Raw genomic sequence first — 22,037 nt, 5'->3', positions numbered from 1 at the left:
GGTTTGGCAAAATCTTATTTTCATGCTTATGCGACTCTGGATCCATAACAATCCTATTGTTCGGAAGTTGTTGGGAGTTTCACTAGCCGGCCTACATTTTGCATGTATGGTGGGGACTCGAACCTCCACTGACCAATCTAGCTCGACCAACAAGATAAGCCTCAGGAGAAGGTCAAGATAAAGGAGCATCGCGTGGAGACTCCCAGCCAGAGTTCTGGGGCCTAGGACACTCATAGGGCTATTGGTAAGTCATCCAACTCCATTAAATCCCCTAGACATCGAGGTCTTCCCTATCTTTCACCAATAGCAGTTATAAAATAACCTCGTGACTTCCTTCGCAAGGGAGTGAGATTTCGCACACATTTGCCTCATGAATAGTCATGCACACTTTTGGAGCTTCACTTGGCAAGTACTTATATCCGTGCTTCAATGCACTTTCTCTAAGTGTTCCAAGTTCACTAGCTTCGTCTCTTTCCTTGAGTTCCAACCATTACCCGACTAGAGTTACACTACTCATTTATTTTCAAAAAAAAAGAAAACAAGGTTTTCACAAAGGTTTACTTTTAGTCATTGGATTCAATTATTGAACTCAAGGTTAAAGCTAAAACCATGGCCAAACTCTTTAGAGCGCATATACTTACATACCAATTTACTCTCAGCGTATCATCATGCATTTTCCACCCTCAAAGGGCTCAAGTTCACAAATGGTGCCCACTTAGCCTGCATATGCCTATATACATATTCTTAGTGCTTCACACAACACATGCGCCAAACCATATATTTTTAAAGAGCACAACACATAAGATATCCTTTCAAATATACCAAGCATATTACTCATATTGGACATTTCGATAAAACATTTCATTTAATTGATCTTTGGTTTTCGACAAGCTTCGACTAAATAGTTCATTTAAAATAATTTACAATTTTTACAAAGCAATACTTACTCAAACATCAAGTGTAAAATAATTTTCAACCAAAAATCAAAATTTGTCAAAATCAAAATATACTCATAATTATATTTTAAAACATCAAAAGTCTTAAGTAAATATAAAAATATCAACATGTAACTCCAACACCACATGTCTCCTAATACATGTATTGAAGTATCCTTGAAAAAATTTCAATTGTGCTAACATACATGAACATGGAGAGAGTAAAAATTAGGATGTTACAAAACCAATCAAGTAGACCTAAATTTTTCCAATGCATACACAGTTGCTAGTAATTCTTTTTCAATGGTAGCATAATTCACTTGTGCTTTATTTAAAACTTTACTAGCATAGTGAATGGCATGGAAAACTTTAGATTTTATCTGTCCTAGTATAGCCCCTATAGTATAATCACTAGCATCACACATTAATTCAAAATCCAAGTTCTAATCAGGGGTGACTATGATAGAAGCTGGAATCAATTTTTGTTTAAGTAATTCAAAAGCATGTAAGCATTCAGCATCAAAATTAAAAGGAGTATCCTTATTGAGTAAACTACTAAGTGGCTTTGCAATCTTTGAAAAATCTTTGATGAACCGCTTGTAGAACCTAGCATGCCTAAGGAAACTTCTGATTCCTTTTACATTTGTTGGTGGTGGAAGCTTCTCAATCACCTCCACTTTTGCTTTATCAACTTTAATGCCCTTAGAGGAAATCTTGTGGCCCAATACCACACCATCAGTCACCATAAAATGACATTTTTTCCAGTTAAGCACCAAATTTGTTTCAACACACCATTTTAGTATGGTGTCTAAGTTTGCTAGGCAATCTTCAAATGATGATTCAAAAACTGAGAAGTCATCCATGAATACTTCTATACATTTCTCCACCAAATCTGAGAAGATAGTTAACATGTATCTTTGGAAAGTAGCTAGTGCATTACTCAATCCAAATGGCAATTTTTTATAAACAAAAATAACGAATGGACATGTGAAGGCAGTTTTCTCTTGATCTTCTGGATTTATAATAATCTAATTGTACCCTGAATATCCATCCAGAAAGCAATAGAAGGTTTGTCCAGCTAATCTCTCCAACATTTGATCCTTAAATGGCAAAAAGAAGTGATCTTTCCTAGTAGCCTGATTAAGTTTTCTGTAATCAATGCACATTCTCTAGCCAGTAACTGTTCTAGTTAGAATTAATTCATCCTTGTTGTTTCTGATCACAATCATCCCCCTTTTCTTTGGGACTACCTGGAGTGGACTAACCCAAGCATTGTCTGAAATAGGATAAATCATTCCAACATCCAACAGTTTCATCACATCCTTCTTTACAACTTTTTTCATGGTAGAATCCAGATGTCTCTGAGGTTGAGCCACTAGTTTGAAATATGCTTCCATATGAATCTTATGCATGCAATAAAAAGGGCTAATACCTTTAAGATCTGATAAAGTCCATCCTATAGCTCCTTCATTTGCCTTCAATACTGAAATCAAATTGTCCTTATCTCCTTTTGATAATACACTGCTAATTACTACTGGCTTTTTCCCTCAATTTTCAAGAAACACATACTTAAGATGTGATGGTAACATTTTCAGCTCTAATTTTTGCTCCTCTATCTTCTTTTCCTGAGGCAAGTTCTCATGATGAGCTTCATGTGGAGATAGTTCTTTAGAAGATTAAAGATTCTTTAAACAATTTTCAATCTCCTTTTCCTCTTCTTCATTTAAATCTTGATAAACTTCAATTAAAGTTTTTTCCAATGGACTGGACTTGTACAATTATGTCTTTTTCACCATGCAAAGTTCATCAATTACATTCATCCTAAAGCATTGTTGTTTATCCTTAGAATGATGTATATCTTCAAAGACATCAAAATTAACTTCTTCATCGTGGACTCTCACTTTGAGTTTGTCATCATCTACATCAATAATCACCTTGGCAGTCTTCATGAATGACCTTCCCAAAATTAGAGGAACTTCCACATCTTCTTGCATATCCATGATTACAAAATCAACTGGAATTACAAATTTATCTACCTTCACTAAGACATCCTCTGCTACACCATAAGGAAATTTCATAGATCTACCTGTCAGTTACAAAGTTATTCTTGTAGGTTTGATCTCCAGCTCCCTAATCCTTTTCAGCATGGATAGTGGTATCAGGTTGATACTTGCTCCCAAATCTAACAAAGGCTTTTCCATTGGTAATGCACTTATGGTTACTGGAATTGTGAAGCTACCTAGATCCTTTGTTTTTTGAGGTAAAGATTTTTGGATTATTGCACTGAAGCCTGCCTCTAACTCAACTGTCTCCTCTGAGAATCTTCTTTTCTTTGTGAGCAACTCTTTCATGAATCTAGCATAAGTTGGCATTTGCTCCATAGTCTCCATGAAAGGAATGTTAATTTGCAATCTTTTAAAAATGTCCATGAATCTGGAAAATTATCTCTCCTTGTCTTTCTTGGAAGGAATCTTAGGGTATGATAGGTCTTTCAATTGTGGAAGTTCACCTTTATCCTTTTTTTATCACTCTCATTTTTTTCTTTTTCTTTCTTTTTCTCACTATGTACACTTTTCTTATTATTCTTATCACCTTCTTCCTTACTTCCACTTTTTTCTTTTTCACTCTCTTTTCTCTCCTTCACCTCCTCTTCATTTCGCCAAATAATCACCAATCCCTCTTCCAATCTCCTTACCACTTCTTGTGGTAATTGATTTGCAATGCTCCTTCGGGTTAGTTTGTGTGTTGGCAGAGAAATACCCTGCAGTTTGCTTCTCTAACAGCTATTTTGCCAACTATCTCACTTGTGTCTCTAAATTTCTAATGGACGTCTCAGTGTTCTTCTAGTTGGTCATTGACATCTACATGAATTTCTCTAAGATATCCTCCAGTTTGGACTGTTTCTCATGAAGTGGAGGAAACTGTGGCTGTTGTTGTTGATTGTATGAAGAATGCTGATGAAAAGGTGGTGGTTTGTGGGATGGTCCAGTGTTGTTGTCTTTCTACACTAGCAAGTGCACTAGGATTGCAGCAAGTGATGAGTAAAATTAAGATCCAAATATCGTCTCCACAGGGAATTTAGATTCAAGTATCACTTCATAGAATTATAACCATTTAAGCTTTTTCGAAATTGTAAGGAGAGTGGTAACACCTAATAACATCAAACTGGAACAATTAAAAGTAAAATGAACTTGAAGCAAACAAGACAATGCACACACAGTTATGTGATAACAGAGGGAGAAACCATAGCTAGGGAATTGCTTCACCAAAACTCCAATGTTTAATCAATAAAGTTCTGAATTAACAAGCAATTGGAAAGAATGACAATCAGTTTCACTTTATACTATTCAGAGGTTAATTTCTTAACTCAGTGAACCTAACATTCAATTAAACCATTCTAATTCCTTAGATCTAATTCAATTCAATGTTGCTTTAAGTGTAAGAAACCAAAAGATTGCAAGATCAAAGTTCCTTATCCCTAAGAAAACTAAAATCTCGGTGATTAGTTCAGATCTGAAGAACAAATTCAATTTCCATTGACAAAGGTTCCTCTGAATTTAGTTAATCAAATTTCCATTCAATTCACACGTGAAGTTCAGAATCAATCACTCAATCTATTCCAAAGCTTGAAATCCAGATCCAAATCAATTCAACATGTTCATTTCATATCTACAATCCCTAACTATGAACGAATTACACAGCCATGGCAGCAGAAGAAGAAAAAGAAAGAGAAGAAGAGAAGAAGAAACTCAGAAACGCCATGGAAGCTTGCTCCACTCCAATTCCTCTTCGTGAAGCTCCAAGATCTGAATCCCCACTCCGCTCTCTCACTTCCTCTAACTAGAAACTAACTAAAAAAACTGAAAATGAACAGAATCCCTTTTTTCCGGATCGCTTCTGGTATTTATAAAATTTCCTAGATTTTCACGTTATCACTTTTATGAGAAATAGTAGTTACGCAGAGAGTTTTTGGTTGCGCGTTAACACTTTTCCCAGAAATAGTGGCCACGCGCATTTTTCTGATATTGAGAGCTCTCTGGAACTATCACTCTTGATGATAAAAGTGACAACGCAGAGCCAAGGTAGTTGCGCGTTATCACTTTTTCTGATAAAAGTGACTACGCGCAGTTCGCCAAGTTGAAGACTCTCTAGAACGATCACTTTTGATGACAATAGTGGTTACGCAGAGCTTTCCTGATATTTTGCCTCTCTGGAACTATCACTTTTAATGATAAAAGTGGTAACACCCAGACTTCACTTCTTCTTTGAGCTCTGAAGTGATCACTTTCACTGACAATAGTGATCACGCCCAGTCTGCAATTTCTTATTCTTGAGTTTTTGGAGTCCAGACTTGCTTCTTTCCTCTTCCTTGTCACCAAACTTCCAAGAATATGATCCTTGCTCAATTTATTCCTACAAAAACAAGATTAAAAACTTAATTCCTAAGCAAAAATTTCACAATTGCTAAAATAACTACATATGTAAACAAAATTCAATTCCTTCTCTTTTTCTAAGTTTTTCTGCTTTCTTTATATATTTTTCTTATCATTTGTGTTAGAATTATGCTAAAATATCAGTCAAAATATGGATTCATCACTACCCCAAACTTGAATTTTTGCTTGTCCTTAAGCAAATCAAATTAAACCAAGGGTAATTCTTCCACTTTTCAGAAACCATTTCACAACTGCTATATCAGAATTTTTTTCAATTTGCAATTCTGTGTTTTCTGCAAAATTTTTAATCAAGATATTCATCCAATTACTCATCATTGCAATCTCAATGCATTCATCAAATTTTAAGCAAGAATTGCTATCTAAGTGAATATATCAGCCAAGTTCATGTGAGAAACATTAAAATCATGATCACTTCTCACTGGACAGTGTTTCTCTCATCACTCAACAGTGTTTGGGTGCTGTTTTCACTCTAAATCATCAATTTCACTGCACTCTACCATATGCTTACCCAATTTCTCTATCTCCTCTGCTTAGTACAGCCAATCACACATCAAGAGGACTTTTTACAGTTTATAACAGGGCTTAGGTTAAGGTAGATACTGAACAAAATAAGAAACAAGTTGCAATTTCAAAAGATCAGAAGCATTTTGAGTGAATGACTTTAAAACTAGTCTGGTTTAGCATCAATTCACATTAAATTCCTCAGTTATGCAGCAGACTAATCATTTTTGTGCAGCAGAATTTTTATTTTCCTCTTCTTCTTTTTTTTCTCTTACTTCCATTTACTCTTTTCTTTTCGTTGAATTTCTTTTTCTTTTTCTCTACAATAGTTTACTGCTAATTTCTTCTTTTTGATCTCCATTTTGCTCTTTTCAACTCAGATTCTATTTTTGAACTCATGTTTTCCACAGTTTTGCTGCATAATTTTTAATTTTTCTGCAGCACTTTTGTTCTTTTGTTCTGACTTTTTGAACTCAAACTTAGATAGCTTGCTACTCCCCTACCCCAAACTTAAAATTTTGCTTGTCCTCAAGCAACTTAATTGGATGCTACCCCAAACTTAATTTTAAAACTCATTCTTGATTAAACTCACAATGCCTTTGATCAATTTGAATGGTAAAATTGGTTTTTCAGCAAGGCGTGTAAGGAAGTTAACTCAAGAAAAGGGAATATTAAGCTCAAACGGGGTAAACTAGGGCAATTAATTATAAGGGAAGGCATTTTAAGCTAACTAAGTATATCAAACATGGCCTCTATCATGTGTGTGAGAACTGTAACATGCATATTCAATTAAGAACAAGGGCAAGTTCTAGAGAATGCAGTAAAATCTGATTAATCACACAAGGAAAGAAGTAGGTAGCTCAAGTCTCACTAGGCATTTATAAGTGATCATGTGGATTAATGAAAACACAATGCACTTTTCAGAAATATATGCACCTAGTGGCAACTGCCTCATTTTTGAAAATACAAGTGTGATCTCATTTTGAGAATGGGAAAAACAACTTAAAAAAAATTTTCACACAGAATTCACAGCCAGCAGTTTATTATTTATTCTAGTATTTTGGTGTTTTTCAACAACAATTCAGTGTAATGTGAGGCTACACATGAATAAGAGGTAGAGAATGAAACCCCCCTTTCATGGCAGCTTGTGCAAGAGTCACCATCCAATGTGTGTGAGTGTTGTGTGTGATATTCTCTGCACAAAAACACCAGATTTCCATTAACTCGCAGCAAGATAAAGGTAATTAGTTAAGAAGCTAATATAATTGCAAAATAGGTAAGTGAGAATTAAACCAAAGTGTACCAATTAGTGATTACAACCCAAAAAGTTTAAACTACCAGAAATTTACAAAATCTAATAACAGAATTTAAATTCCTAGACTAATCTTCTGCTGCATCTTCTTCCTCTGAGCTTTCCTCTTCAGAACCTTCTTCTTCTTCTTTTTCTTCTTCCACCACCTCTTCAAATGGTGGCTGAGGAAAGTGGGTTCTGTATATTGGCATATTCTTGAAAACAGAAGAACGAAGGCACTGGGCATTCTCTGCTAAGTCTGGAGTATGATACATTTCTTCTTTGGTCATTCCCAATTTCTGACCAATATTCAGCATAATACATTCCATTAGCATGACTCTAGCTTTGAGGCTATTATGCAGCTCAGTCTGCCTTTCAGCAAGTTGGTTCTGCCCTTCAGCTAGCTGCTTCAGAGTGTCCTTCATCATCATTGGTTTCTCTTTCTTGAATTGTGAAGGGATTGGGGCTGCAAAAGTGCAGGAAACAGTTGCATAAATCTCTTTGATCAGAGCTGCAGAAATGGATGGTGCAGCTCTGATTTTCTCTTGATAATCACCAAACTCTACTCCTGCGTCTTCACAAAGTAGTGTAATTACTGAAGGAAAGGCTAATGAATCCCTTTTTGTCTTCAGTATTCCCAAGATACAGTCACTTATTACCTCTCCCACATCTATGTAGATATTGGAGACTATGGCAAAAAGTAGAGCAGCCCTCTTCACAGCTAGTGTGGAGCTATGTTTGACAGGCATGAACGAATTTAAAATAAACATGCTCCATACTTTGGCAAAGGGCAGAAGATTCTTGGTGACAATATGCTTTGGCTTCTTAGATTGGTTGAGCTCCCATGTGGTGCCTGGTTTCCCAATCCTTTCCAGAATTTGCACAAAATCAATATCTGGACTTTCCTTAAATGTTTTGAAGTCCAACTGTGCAGCATGTTGTGCAGAATTAATTTCCAGCACCCTGTTGATATTTGCTGGTGAGAAGTCAATTCTCATGCCTTTGACCATGGAGCTGAACTTAGGGGTTCCTTTCCCTTTAAACTTCATGGCATTGGCATAGAATTCCTGAGTTATTTCCCTCCAACCCAGGCCAGCTGTTGCACAGAAGAATTCCCAGCCTCTTTTCTGGATTTCTTCTTTAATTTCAGGATAGTTGTTCCCAGCTATTTGGAATGCTCTGTCGGGAACAATTTTTCTTCTTAGAATATTGGCTCTGAAAAAGTTTTCATGAGCCAAACTTCTGAATCTCGGATCATGTGGGGCTGGTGGTGAGGATCCTGAAGGTACAACTGTTCTTGGTGGAGGTGATGGTGTAGGTGAGGGTGCAGGTGCATATGATCTGGTTGAAGGTGGTGGAGAAGGTGAGGGTGAAGATGTAGGTGCAGATGATCTTGTCTGAGGTGAGGGAGAAGGTGAGGGTTCAGATATCTGAATAGGTGAAGAGCTTGAGACACCATCAGTTCTGGCTCTTTTTGATTCTACAGCTTGGAGATTTCTGCTGGATCTTCTTGTTGGGGTCATGGAATATGCAGCTCGCTTCTTCTTAGGGGTGGTAGAAGATGCAGCTTGCTTCTTCTTAGGAGGACCCACAGGTGTGTTGAATGAAGTCCTAACCATTTTGGAATTTTCTGCATTGAAGGAGTAATTGTCAGTTAAAAATTTTAGAATCAAGAATAATCCTATGCTGCAGAAAATTTAATCAAGCAGTTTGCAGAAATTAAAATTTTCTAATACTTCTCATCATGCAATCTGCTAATAGAACCAACACCCAATTGTACAACTTATTCAAAACATGCAAAATCTAACAGTAAAATTTCAGAGTGCACACTCTTATCAATTAACAGGGTAACGCAGAAAGATAATTACATGCCTTGACCAAAATTCCCAAGTTGTATTCATTTTGCAATCAAGTATACATTTCAGATAATCCCAATTTAATGTCTAACTCAATTTCAGCACAGCTATGTATTCTAATTTTCAATTCTACAGTTTCAGAAAGTTCTGTTGCTATCAGTTCATATTCTGCAGAAATGTGGTTCATAATATATGCAATGTAATTTCAATTATCCCATCAGACTAACATACATGACAGAGAGCAGCTATCTGAAGTATTATCCATTCTATTTTGAACCAAATAGCTTCAGAATTTGAAATTTAAGTTTGCTGTCAGGGCATGTATTATACAATGCACATAATAGATACTTAACATTAATTCATCACTTTCAGAGAAATTTAGATATTTCTAAGCTGAAAATTCAAGATGTGTTCACTATCATTAAAAATTAGGGTAGCGCAGAGCAATATTTTCAAGTTTCAACCAATTTTCAAACATAAATTGCAACCCAATCATTCTCAGCAAACAGTTATTCCATCAAAGTAGTGCAGATTTACTTGTCCTAGTATTTTCCTAACATTCGATTGCATTACATGCAGTGTATGTTTGCAATTAATCTCATTCAACAGTCTTAGCTCAAACAACTTTTCACTGAATTCTTTTTAGGTCATCCCAATTTTTGCAGAACTTTTATTCAATTATGTACAATGCAGATTCGAATGCTCCATAAATGACAGGGAAGACTTCTTCAGTGTATTGCTCCTACAGTGCCTCAGTACCCTATTCTACATTTTTCCAAGTTTGTAAACAGAGAAAACCCTAGCTACAGTTACAGAGGGATGAGAGTAAGTGTACCTTGCAGGACGGTGTAGTATTGAATGAGAAATGTTGGTTGATTCTAGGTCGACGCACACAGAGAGTGAGATTTGCAGAGAAAACTTAGACAGAGATGAAGTTTCAAGCATGAAAAGTGTGTGTGCGTGCTCAGGTTAGGGATTATATATGGTTACGCTGGGCACGTGACAATTTTTTTAAAAGAAATGAACGTTGTAAAATTAATTGATCCCAGCGTAATCACTATTATTCAAAAGAGTGAATGTTCCAGAGAGTGAATTTTTTCAGGGTGAGGCGCGCGTTATCACTATTGCTGAGAAAAGTGATAATGCGCAGCAAAGTGATAACTTTTTTCAATAAAAGTACTAACGCAGAGATATTAGAAGTTTACTTACCTGTGCGTAGTCACTCTTGACAGAAAAAGGAAGCGTTCCAGAGAGTTCATTTTCCCATCTGTCTCTGCGTGATCACTTTTATCAGTAAAAGTGATTGTTCCAGCAGAAAACCTCAAATTGCCGTCTCTGCGTAGCTTCTTTTCTGCAATAAAGTGACTCCTCTCATTAATCAATTACCTCTAAAACCTCAATTAATTAAATTTTCACTCTTGAATCTATCAAATACACACTCTTCACATTGAATCTCAGTTCAAGTATCTCAATTATGCCTCAGAAAATTAGATTCAGTGGACTATTCACATACATTATGCAGAAACTTCTAGAAATTGGTAAAATTAGATTATGCAGAATCTTAAACTCTTAACTACACATTCACCTCATCAATTTTCAGATTAAACAAACAAATGCACCTCAGAAACTCAGATTCAGCAATATTTGTGTAGAATTTTTGCAGCATATCAGAAATTTACAAAACAATAATATGCAAAATTCTAAAAACACTATAGAAAGCTTAAACTGGGTTAGAAATGTGAGTTGCCTCTCACAAAGCGCTTCTTTAATGTCACTAGCTTGACATTAGTTGTTCCTCACTCAAGAGGAACCAATTTCAAGCACGATATGTTTCTTGCAAACTCTTCTCCCTGATAGATCTTCAGTCTTTGGCCATTGACCTTGAATTCCCTCCCTGTTTTCTGATCTTCTATAAGAATTGCTCCAAAGGGAGAGGTTTCCTTTATTAAAAATGGTCCAGACCATCTAGATTTCAATTTCCCTGGAAATAATTTTAATCTTGAATTGAATAGCAGCACTTGCTGGCCAGGTCTGAAATCTTTTTGCAGAATGAACTTGTCATGGATTCTCTTGATTCTTTCTTTGTACAACTTTGCATTCTCTTATGCTTGCTGTCTGAATTCCTCCAATTCATGCAGCTGCAGAACTCTCTTCCTTCCAGCATTTGACAGATCGAAATTAAGCCATTTTGTAGTCCAATATGCTCTATGTTCCAACTCTAGGGGTAGGTGACAGGCCTTTCCAAATACTAACTGATATGGAGACATACCAATTGGAGTTTTAAAAGCAGTTCTGTATGCCCACAATGAATCATCCAGCCTCTTTGACCAATCCTTCCTTGAGCTGTTCACTACCTTCTCCAGAATTTGCTTGATTTCTCTATTTGAAACCTCCACTTGTCCACTTGTTTGTGGATGGTAAGGAGTAGCAACCTTATGCTTCACACCATATTTCATTAATACAGCTTCAAGATACTTGTTGCAGAAGTGAGTACCTCCATCACTTATTAGCACTCTAGGCACACCAAATCTTGAAAAAATGTTCTTTCTTATAAAAGAAATCACTACCTTTGCATCATTTGATCTGGTGGGAATTGCTTCTACCCATTTAGACACATAATCCACTGCCACTAGAATGTATTCGTGTGAAAATGATGGGGGAAATGGTCCCATGAAATCAATCCCCCATACATCAAACAATTCCACTTCTAAGATGTTGGTTAATGGCAGCTCATGTCTTCTTGAGATATTTCCAGTTCTTTGACATTTGTCACAGTTTTCTACATACCTTTTGGCATCTTTGAAGAGTGTAGGCCAAAAGAAACCTGCTTGCAACACTTTTGCAGCAGTTCTTGAACTTGCATGGTGGCCTCTATATTCTGAATTATGACAATGCCATAATATCTCAGCTTGCTCACTTTGTGGAATGCATCTTCTAAGTAACCCATCTACTCCAATTTTGAACAAGTATGGGTCTTCCCACACATAGAATTTGCTATCATGTAGGAACTTCTTCTTTTGCTGCCAAGTAAACCTCTTTGGTATGAATTGAGTGGCTTTAAAATTTGCAATGTCAGCAAACCAAGGTATGTTATCCACTGCGAACAGCTTTTCATCTGGAAATTCTTCATTTATTTCCAATGATTCAGTGGTTGAACTCTCCAAGAGTAATCTGGATAGGTGGTCAGCAACACTGTTTTCTTTTCCTTTCTTGTCTTTGATCTCTAGCTCAAATTCTTGGAGGAGTAGAATCCATCTTAATAATCTGGGCTTTGCATCCTGTTTTGTCAAGAGATATTTAAGAGCAGCATGATCAGTATATACAATCACTTTCGAACCCATTAAATATGATCTGAACTTATCAAAAGCATATACAACAGCTAAAAGTTCTTTTTCTGTTGTTGTGTAATTCACTTGTGCAGGATTTAACACTTTGCTTGAATAATAGATAGCATGTAATTTCCTATCTTTTCTCTGTCCTAAAATAGCACCCACTGCACTATCACTTGCATCACACATGAGTTCAAAAGGTAGTTTCCAATCTGGTTTTGCAAGAATAGGTGCAGAAATCAGTTTCTCTTTTAAAACAGAAAATGCATGCAAACAATTTTCATCAAATATGAAATCTGCATCCTTTATAAGTAAATTACTCAAGGGTTTAGCAATCTTGGAAAAGTCTTTTATGAATCTTCTATAAAAACCAGCATGTCCTAAAAAACTTCTAACTCCCTTAACATTGATAGGTGGAGGCAATTTACTAATGACTTCTATTTTAGCTTGGTCCACCTCCATTCCTTTCTCTGAAATTTTGTGACCAAGGACAATGCCTTCTTGTACCATGAAATGGCACTTTTCCCAATTTAACACAAGATTAGTGTCTTGACATCTCTGCAAAACAGTGGATAGATTAGCTAAACAATCATCAAAAGAATCACCAAAAACAGAGAAATCATCCATGAACACTTCTATGATGTTTTCTACCAAATCAGAAAAAATAGAAAGCATGCATCTTTGGAAAGTGGCAGGGGCATTACACAAACCAAATGGCATTCTCCTATATGCAAAGACTCCAAATGGACATGTAAATGCAGTTTTCTCTTGATATAAAGGATCTACAGCTATTTGATTATATCCTGAATACCCATCAAGAAAACAATAAAATGAATGTCCAGCAAGTCTTTCTAACATTTGATCTGCAAATGGTAGTGGGAAATGATCTTTTCTGGTTGCATCATTTAATTTCCTATAGTCTATGCACATTCTCCATCCAGTCACAGTCCTAGTAGGGACAAGTTCATTCTTTTCATTAGGTACAACTGTCATACCACCTTTCTTTGGAACAACTTGGACTGGACTTACCCAATTGCTGTCAGAAATTGGGTATATTATTCCTGCATCTAACAGCTTTATGACCTCTTTTTTAACTACCTCTTTCATGGCTGGGTTTAACCTCCTTTGTGGCTGCACAACAGGCTTAAAATTCTCTTCAAATAAAATTCTGTGCTTACAAAATGAGGGATTTATACCTTTCAGATCTGCAATACTCCAGCCAATTACAGATTTGTGTTCTCTCAAAATTCTGAGCAATTTTTCCTCTTGTTCTTCCTTAAGTTCATTATTGATGATGACTGGATTTTCATGTTTCTCATCCAGAAATGCATACCGCAGGTGTGAAGGGAGTTGTTTCAGTTCTAGCCTTTGCTTTTCCTCTTCTTTATCATCCTTTTCTAGCTTCTCCTTCACTGAATTTTCTGTAGATTTTTGAATTGGCAGAGCTTCTAGTTGCTGCTGCACTTCCTTAATGCATTCTTCATGCAGAAGTTCAGATTTGTTGCTCCCTGCAGATATTATTTCTTCTAACACCGCAAGTTCATCAATTTCATTAATATGGCGTTGTATAATGAAAGCATCCAGTATATCTACCTTCATACATGTGCTATCTTTAATTGGATATTTTAAAGCTTCAAACACATTAAACACTACCTTCTCATCTTGAACTCTAAGCATAAGTTCACCTTTCTGCACATCTATCAAAGCTCTCCCTGTTGCAAGAAATGGTCTCCCTAGGATCAAAGGAATGTTAGAATCCACCTCCATGTCTAGAATTACAAAATCTGCAGGAAAAATGAACTTGTCAACTTTAACTAATAAATCTTCAACAACTCCATATGGATAAGTGTATGATCTATCAGCTAGTTGCAGCGTAATGTTGGTGGGCTTCACTTCCTCTATGCCAAGTTTCTGCAGAACAGCCAATGGCATCAGATTTATGCTTGCTCCCAAGTCACACAATGCTCTTCCCACAGTGCAGTTTCCTATTTCACAAGGAATGCTAAATGATCCAGGATCTTTCAGCTTTTGAGGAAGCTTTCTCTTGAGAATGGCAATGCACTCCTCTGTCAAAGGTACTATTTTATCATGCTCTAGCTTTCTTTTTCTGGAAAGTAGTTCTTTCATAAACTTTGCATATGAGAGCATTTGCTCCAAAGCTTCTGCAAAAGGAATGTTAATTTGTAATTTCTTAAAGACATTCATAAACCTTTCAAATTGTTCCTCTTGTTTAGGATTCTGAACTCTTTGAGGATAGGGCAGCCTCTTGTATTTTTCTGGATCTATTGGCTTACAAGCTTCCTCAAAGAGTTGCTTTTTGGTTTTCCTTTCAGAATTCATAGGAACTTTTTCTTTTTCTTCTGAATGGTCTTTTTTCAATAGCTTAAAATTTCCTTATTGCAGATCTTGTTCAATGTTTCTTTCTGCTACATCATTTACTTTTTTTTCTGCTGGTTTAGGGCTTGCAACTACAGCTCCACTCCTTGTAGTTATGGCTTGACATTGCTCTTTAGGATTGATTACTGTATTGCTTGGAAATCTTCCTTCATCCCTGCTGGATAATTGTTCAGCTAATTGTCCAATTTGTGTCTCTAGTTTCTTCATGGAAGCTTCCTGGTTTTTGAAGCTTGTTTGAGTCACCTTCATGAATTGCAGCATAGTCTCTTCCATCTCAGTCAACCTCTCATTCATAGGTCTGGAAAATTTTTGATTTCCTTGAGGTTGAGTGGATGAATTTCTCTGAAAATAATGTTGTTGTGTTGCTGGACCTGCATTAGAAAAAGGCAAATTTGAATTAGAATTCTTTGCAGCAGAATATTGATTATTCCAATTAGAATACTGCTGAGTTCTATTATTTGAAAATTGAAATCCAGGGGGATATGATGGCTGTTGTCTCTGAAAATTATTCATATAATTCACTTGCTCTTGTGGTTCACTTGTGAATGCCTCACATGCACCATTTGCATGGTTTCCTCCACAAAAGTCACAACTTAGCTGACTGGTAGGCATACTCCCTGTTTGCAGATTGTTGATTTGTTGTGTTAAGGCAGCTAATTGTTCTGAAAACATTTGATTTTGTAGTTGATTTTGTGCAAGAAAAGTTTCCAGAACTTTAGCTTCATGACCAGAGTTTCTTCCTTGATTCCTTGAGTTTGAATTCTGATACATTGAAGATGCCATCATATCAATAATCCTCTGAGCTTCTTCCAAGGACTTTGTATTTAATGAACCTCCAGCAGCAGCATCAACCATTGTTCTTGTTACTGCATTCATCCCATTATAAAAAGTCTCTAATTGCATCCAATCTGGAATACAATGATGTGGACACCTTCTAAGCAGTTCTTTGTATCTTTCCCATGCTTCATACAATGATTCTCCTTCTTGCTGCACAAAGGATGTAATTTCTCCTCTCAACTTAGCAGCTTTAGATGGAGGGAAGTACTTAGTTAAAAACTTATTCACAAGTTCTATCCAGGTTGTGATGCTTCCTTGTGGTTGAGCTTGTAACCAACATTTTGCTCTATCTCTCAAGGAAAAAGGAAATAGTCTTAATCTGATAGCTTCTTCACTAACTCCATTCATTCTTATGGTGTCACATAGCTGCAGAAAATTTGAAATATGCAGGTTAGGATCATCAGAATTTCCTCCAGCAAACTGATCCTGTTGGACTAAATGTAGTAGGGCAGGTTTAATCTCAAAATGGTTGGCTTGAATAGTTGGCCTAATTATAGAAGAGTTAAAACCTTGCATGTTAGGAATAGCATAATCCCCTAATGTTCTAAATCTGTTCTGTTCTGCCATTTCTATTGCTGGATTTGGTTGTCTCAAGGGTGTAGATGTTCTTTTCACTCTAGAATTACTCTGAGATTCTGGAGAATGGACAGCTTCTAACTCACTATCACTCCCTATGGCTTTTTCTGCTCTAGACTCTTTTCTCAATCTTCTCAAAGTTATGTCTATGTCAGGATCAAAGACCAGAATTGATTTATTCTTGTTTTTACCACGCATATACAAATCAGTTTAAAGCAAAATTAAACCACAATTGATATTCAGAAATGTACAACAGAATTCATGCAAATTCTATCAGTAAAAGCATATAGAAACTTAAATCTAGCAGTTGCAGAATTGTAAAATCATGTACAAATATGCAGAATGGCAATTACAACTATGAAGAACAATGAAAACCGAAATTATGAAGATAACAAAGGTGTAAAAATTCTATGCAGCAGACAGAAATATTATGCAGAATATTACACAAGGTGCAGTAAAATTATGCAGAAAGCAATTTGAAAGCAAAGCAACAAAATAAATGCTCAATCTAGTTACTTTTCTACTACTAATGATATTGAAATGAAAATTCCCCGGCAACGGCACCAAAAACTTGTTGTTGTCTTTCTACACTAGCAAGTGCACTAGGATTGCAGCAAGTGATGAGTAAAATTAAGATCCAAATATCGTCTCCACAGGGAATTTAGATTCAAGTATCACTTCATAGAATTACAACCATTTAAGCTTTTTCGAAATTGTAAGGAGAGTGGTAACACCTAATAACATCAAACTGGAACAATTAAAAGTAAAATGAACTTGAAGCAAACAAGACAATGCACACACAGTTATGTGATAACAGAGGGAGAAACCATAGCTAGGGAATTGCCTCACCGAAACTCCAATGTTTAATCAATAAAGTTCTGAATTAACAAGCAATTGGAAAGAATGACAATCAGTTTCACTTTATACTATTCAGAGGTTAATTCCTTAACTCAGTGAACCTAACATTCAATTAAATCATTCTAATTCCTTAGATCTAATTCAATTCAATGTTGCTTTAAGTGTAAGAAACCAAAAGATTGCAAGATCAAAGTTCCTTATCCATAAGAAAACTAAAATCTCGGTGATTAGTTCAGATCTGAAGAACAAATTCAATTTCCATTGACAAAGGTTCCTCTGAATTTAGTTAATCAAATTTCCATTCAATTCACACGTGAAGTTCAGAATCAATCACTCAATCTATTCCAAAGCTTGAAATCCAGATCCAAATCAATTCAACATGTTCATTTCAGATCTACAATCCCTAACTATGAACGAATTACACAGCCATGGCAGCAGAAGAAGAAAAAGAAAGAGAAGAAGAGAAGAAGAAACTCAGAAACGCCATGGAAGCTTGCTCCACTCCAATTCCTCTTCGTGAAGCTCCAAGATCTGAATCCCCACTCCTCTCTCTCACTTCCTCTAACCAGAAACTAACTAAAAAAATTGAAAATGAACAGAATCCCTTTTTTCCGGATCGCTTCTGGTATTTATAAAATTTCTCAGATTTTCACGTTATCACTTTTATGAGAAATAGTAGTTACGCAGAGAGTTTTTGGTTGCGCGTTAACACTTTTCCTAGAAATAGTGGCCACGCGCATTTTTCTGATATTGAGAGCTCTCTGGAACTATCACTCTTGATGATAAAAGTGACAACGCAGAGCCAAGGTAGTTGCGCGTTATCACTTTTTCTGATAAAAGTGACTACGCGCAGTTCGCCAAGTTGAAGACTCTCTGGAACGATCACTTTTGATGACAATAGTGGTTACGCAGAGCTTTCCTGATATTTTGCCTCTTTGGAACTATCACTTTTAATGATAAAAGTGGTAACGCCCAGACTTCACTTCTTCTTTGAGCTCTGAAGTGATCACTTTCACTGACAATAGTGATCACGCCCAGTCTGCAATTTCTTATTCTTGAGTTTTTGGAGTCCAGACTTGCTTCTTTCCTCTTCCTTGTCATCAAACTTCCAAGAATATGATCCTTGCTCAATTTATTCCTACAAAAACAAGATTAAAAACTTAATTCCTAAGCAAAAATTTCACAATTGCTAAAATAACTACATATGTAAACAAAATTCAATTCCTTCTCTTTTTCTAAGTTTTTCTGCTTTCTTTATATATTTTTCTTATCATTTGTGTTAGAATTATGCTAAAATATCAGTCAAAATATGGATTCATCATCCAGCTTCTTGTCTCCACCTATATCCTTGGTTTTGATTCTGCCTTCAACCCTGTGAAAAATGTTAGAATAAGAATTACTGTTAGGGTTAGAAAAATTACCTCCCCGAGGTGGGTTGCTCATATAATTTACTTCCTCATTTTCTACATTTTGAGTTAGGTAAGCACAGTTACCATTTAGATGGTCTCCTCCACAAAAATCACATTGAGTACTTGACTGGTTATGGAATGAATTGAATGAAGCTGTTGTGGCAACTTGGTCATCTGCTTAGTAAGGGCTTCAATCTCTTGAGTTAAAATTTTATTTTGAGCAAGGATGGCATCTGATGTGTTCAAATCTAAAACTTCTCTTCTCTGCACTGCCCTTCTATTATGCTGAACTTGCCTATCAGTGGATGAAAGAGCATTAATTATTCTTGAGGCTTGTTCTGCATCTACTACCATCATTGTTCTGCCAGCAGCAGCATCCAAAATCATTTTAGTGTCAAGCCGAAGACAATTGTAAAAGATATTCAACTGATCTACATCTTCAAACCCATGGTTAGGACATTTCCTAAGCAAGAACTGAAAACGTTCCCAGGCTTCATCTTGACCTTGCTTGAAAGTGGAGATATCAGATTTTGCACTAACATACTTGTAAGATGGAAAGAATCTTGCAAGAAATTTCCTTTCCACATCACTCCAGCTTGTCAGACTCTGATTTAGATGTGACTTCAACCACACTTTTGCTTCCCCAATCAGAGAAAATGGAAATAGTTTTAAATATGCTACTTCTGTCTACTCATCATCAAATCTCATAGTGGATACCAACTCATAAAAAGCATCAAGATGGGCATATGGGTCTTCATGATCTTTCCCTGAAAACTGATATGAGCTTATCAAATTCAGGAAAGCAGGCTTAATTTCTACAACCCTTGTATTGGGTGGAACCACTATACTTGAATAATGTCTTAGACCTTGATGCATGGCATAATCACCAAGAGTTCTTCTTGGTAGTGGATTTGCCCTTGGTCCACTATTGCCTCCATGATTTCCACCATTCTCATTGCCACCTTATATGAAAGTCCTATATTTCAATTGAAAATATATTTCTAAGATAATTTCTCAAATGTTGATTCCTTAAACAGTTAACAAACTATTCAGCATTAAAATTAGAATTTAAAAGTAATCAATAACTTGAAATCTATTCCTAGAGTAACCAATTATTGAGTAATCTCAATCAGATCTAGATCTAAATAATATTTTTCCAAATATAGCTTAGATTTGAGCTCCAAAAACCATCAAATAGACAGATTCAACCATTAACACGGATTGAAATCACCAAAATAATAGAAATGAAGAAGAAACATATATATTTTTATAAATTATTGAGAATACATTAAGTTTGAAGATTTACATTCAATCCCATACAAGGTTTAGCTACTCATGGCAACCATAGTAACATGAATTGAAATACAAACGGAGTAGAACATCAAAAACTGAGTATTCTTACTCTTTTCCTCTGCTCTGCGCTGATCTCCCTCTCTAAAAATTAATATGGAACAGTAACCTCTCTTCTAAACATAAAATTTTCCTTTTATACCGGTTTGCTTGATGTAGCGAGACATGAAGATAGAAATTAGGTCATTCTATTTGTCTCTCGCTGCAGCGATGCTTCTTGCTACAGCGAAACAAGAAACTCTCGCTATAACGACACATTCTCGCTGTAGCGAGAGGAGCACAGATTCACCCTCTCCACAATAAAGCATTCTCGTTGCAGTAATGGTGTCTCGCTATAGCGAGAAACCTCTAGAAGCTAACTTTTCTACAACTTCACGCTTTAAATGCTCTTTTTGACTTTTTCCAATCTTCTTCAACTTTAATTGATGTTTCTCATTTGATTTCAGCTACAAAATAGATCAAAAAGAAATCAAAACACTACAATTGCATTCTTTTCTTGAAATATACAAGTATTTGTAAGAGTTCCAAGTTTAAGGAGAATTTAACAAAATAATCCAACTTTTAACATGAAAAGTGTTCAAGTCAATATCTCAAATTACTTATTTTATACAATTATCATACGTCTCATTAAGGAGACAAAAAGAGAACTAGAGGTGTCGATAACAAAATCTCAATTCAAAAAGACAACATAAAATATAAATTTAAAATTCACCCTTTTTTTTTTTATAAAAATGAAGATAAAACTATTTAGAATAGAGACGTCTCATTGAACATAGAGGAGACAAAAAGAGAACTAGAGGTATTGATAACAAAATCTCAATTCAAAAATACAAGATAAAATCTAAATTCAAAATTCACTCATTCTTTTTGTTTTTGAACAATTTTTTTTATTTAACCTATTTTAATCAAGTTACATTATTATAATTTTCTACAATAAAATCAACAGAAACATATCTAGTTTATAGAGTAAAATAATAATTTTAATAAAAAAATAGCTAAAATTTTATAAATAAAGAGATTAACAGTTTATCAAAATGCAATGCATAAACAAGTAATGAAATTGTTCTATGGACGCATGCAAGCTTTCATAGAATAATCTAATTTCTGACACTAGCATTGATACAGTGCACACAAATTTTCAAAATAATAACTTTTTTTAATCCGTTTAAGCAAAGTTTTGATACAAAGAAAAAATATTGAATGAAAATAGATATAAATTTTTTTTATTAATATTAAAACAATGTTATTGTAGAAAGACTTGTTTTTATTTTAGATAGTTGGGTAGAGTATTTAATAAAATTTTAAGTCGTTAGCACTAAGTTAAGGTATACTTGTTCATCATTTATTTTTCTTTTTTAATATAACCAATTCTTTCATAAGTGATTTAGTAAAGTTTTTCTATTCAAAGGACTTTAAAGTCTTAGATTTAGTCATAATCCTTATAAAGCACCCACACGACCATTCTGTGCAGTATATCAATGATGCTAACGACCATTGTGTGAACTAATAACATAGCGAATTGAGTTATGGTGTACAATTGTTGTTATCAATCTTATTAAATAATACCTAAAATTTTAGTTTTAGTACTAGAGTTTTAGGATTTATATGCCTTAATATCTATAAATTAATATTATTTTTTAAATATATAATTCCTTTTAATCGCATTTTAACTATCCCGTCTTTGATTTGATATAATATACACAATGTCGATTACAATTTTTTTTCAACAAATAAGTCATTTGAGTGTGGCACTTCTTTTAAGCTTTTGTTTTGTAACCTTTTAATTTTCAAACAACCCAACTTTGAAATATTTAAACTAAACTCAAACTTTTACCGTATTTTTTAATGATGCTAATTTTTTAATATTAATTTGGTTACTTCCATGTAAACTTTTTATCAGAGCTAGCCTCCATCTAAGGATCTATTCCAAATATATCATGTTCTTTCCCTTTCATATTGGTGCCAATAGATTTGATCCTGTGTCACAAAATGTGTTTGTATTTTGACTTGCTTGATGCTTTTTAATTAAATACCTCTATGATCTATTTGATGTTCTTTGGTTTTAATTTTAACATTGTAATATGTTAATCCTCAAATTTAAAAAAAAAAAAAAGACGTCAAAACTTTACTTAACTAAATATTCAGAGACATTTTATGTGCATAAAAAATAAACAAATATTTATGCTTCCAGAGTAATCTTTACCTGTGTGCAATGTTTTGAGTTACGATGCAAGGAATTAGCAT

The 22,037-nt window shown here is 35.1% G+C and overlaps 1 non-coding gene across 1 annotated transcript; it reads left to right on the top strand.

The window, feature by feature from the left end:
• The first annotated feature begins 15,676 nt into the window (after nucleotides 1–15,676).
• On the top strand, nucleotides 15,677–15,783 carry LOC113868213. The gene has a single exon (XR_003505239.1). It is a non-coding gene; the product is annotated as a small nucleolar RNA R71 (small nucleolar RNA).
• Nucleotides 15,784–22,037: the final 6,254 nt, after the last annotated feature.

Source organism: Abrus precatorius, unplaced genomic scaffold (assembly GCF_003935025.1).
Source record: "Abrus precatorius isolate BTA unplaced genomic scaffold, Abrus_2018 Scaffold5, whole genome shotgun sequence".
Classification (NCBI taxonomy): Eukaryota; Viridiplantae; Streptophyta; class Magnoliopsida; order Fabales; family Fabaceae; genus Abrus; species Abrus precatorius.
This window is presented reverse-complemented; position numbering and strand designations above follow the sequence as displayed.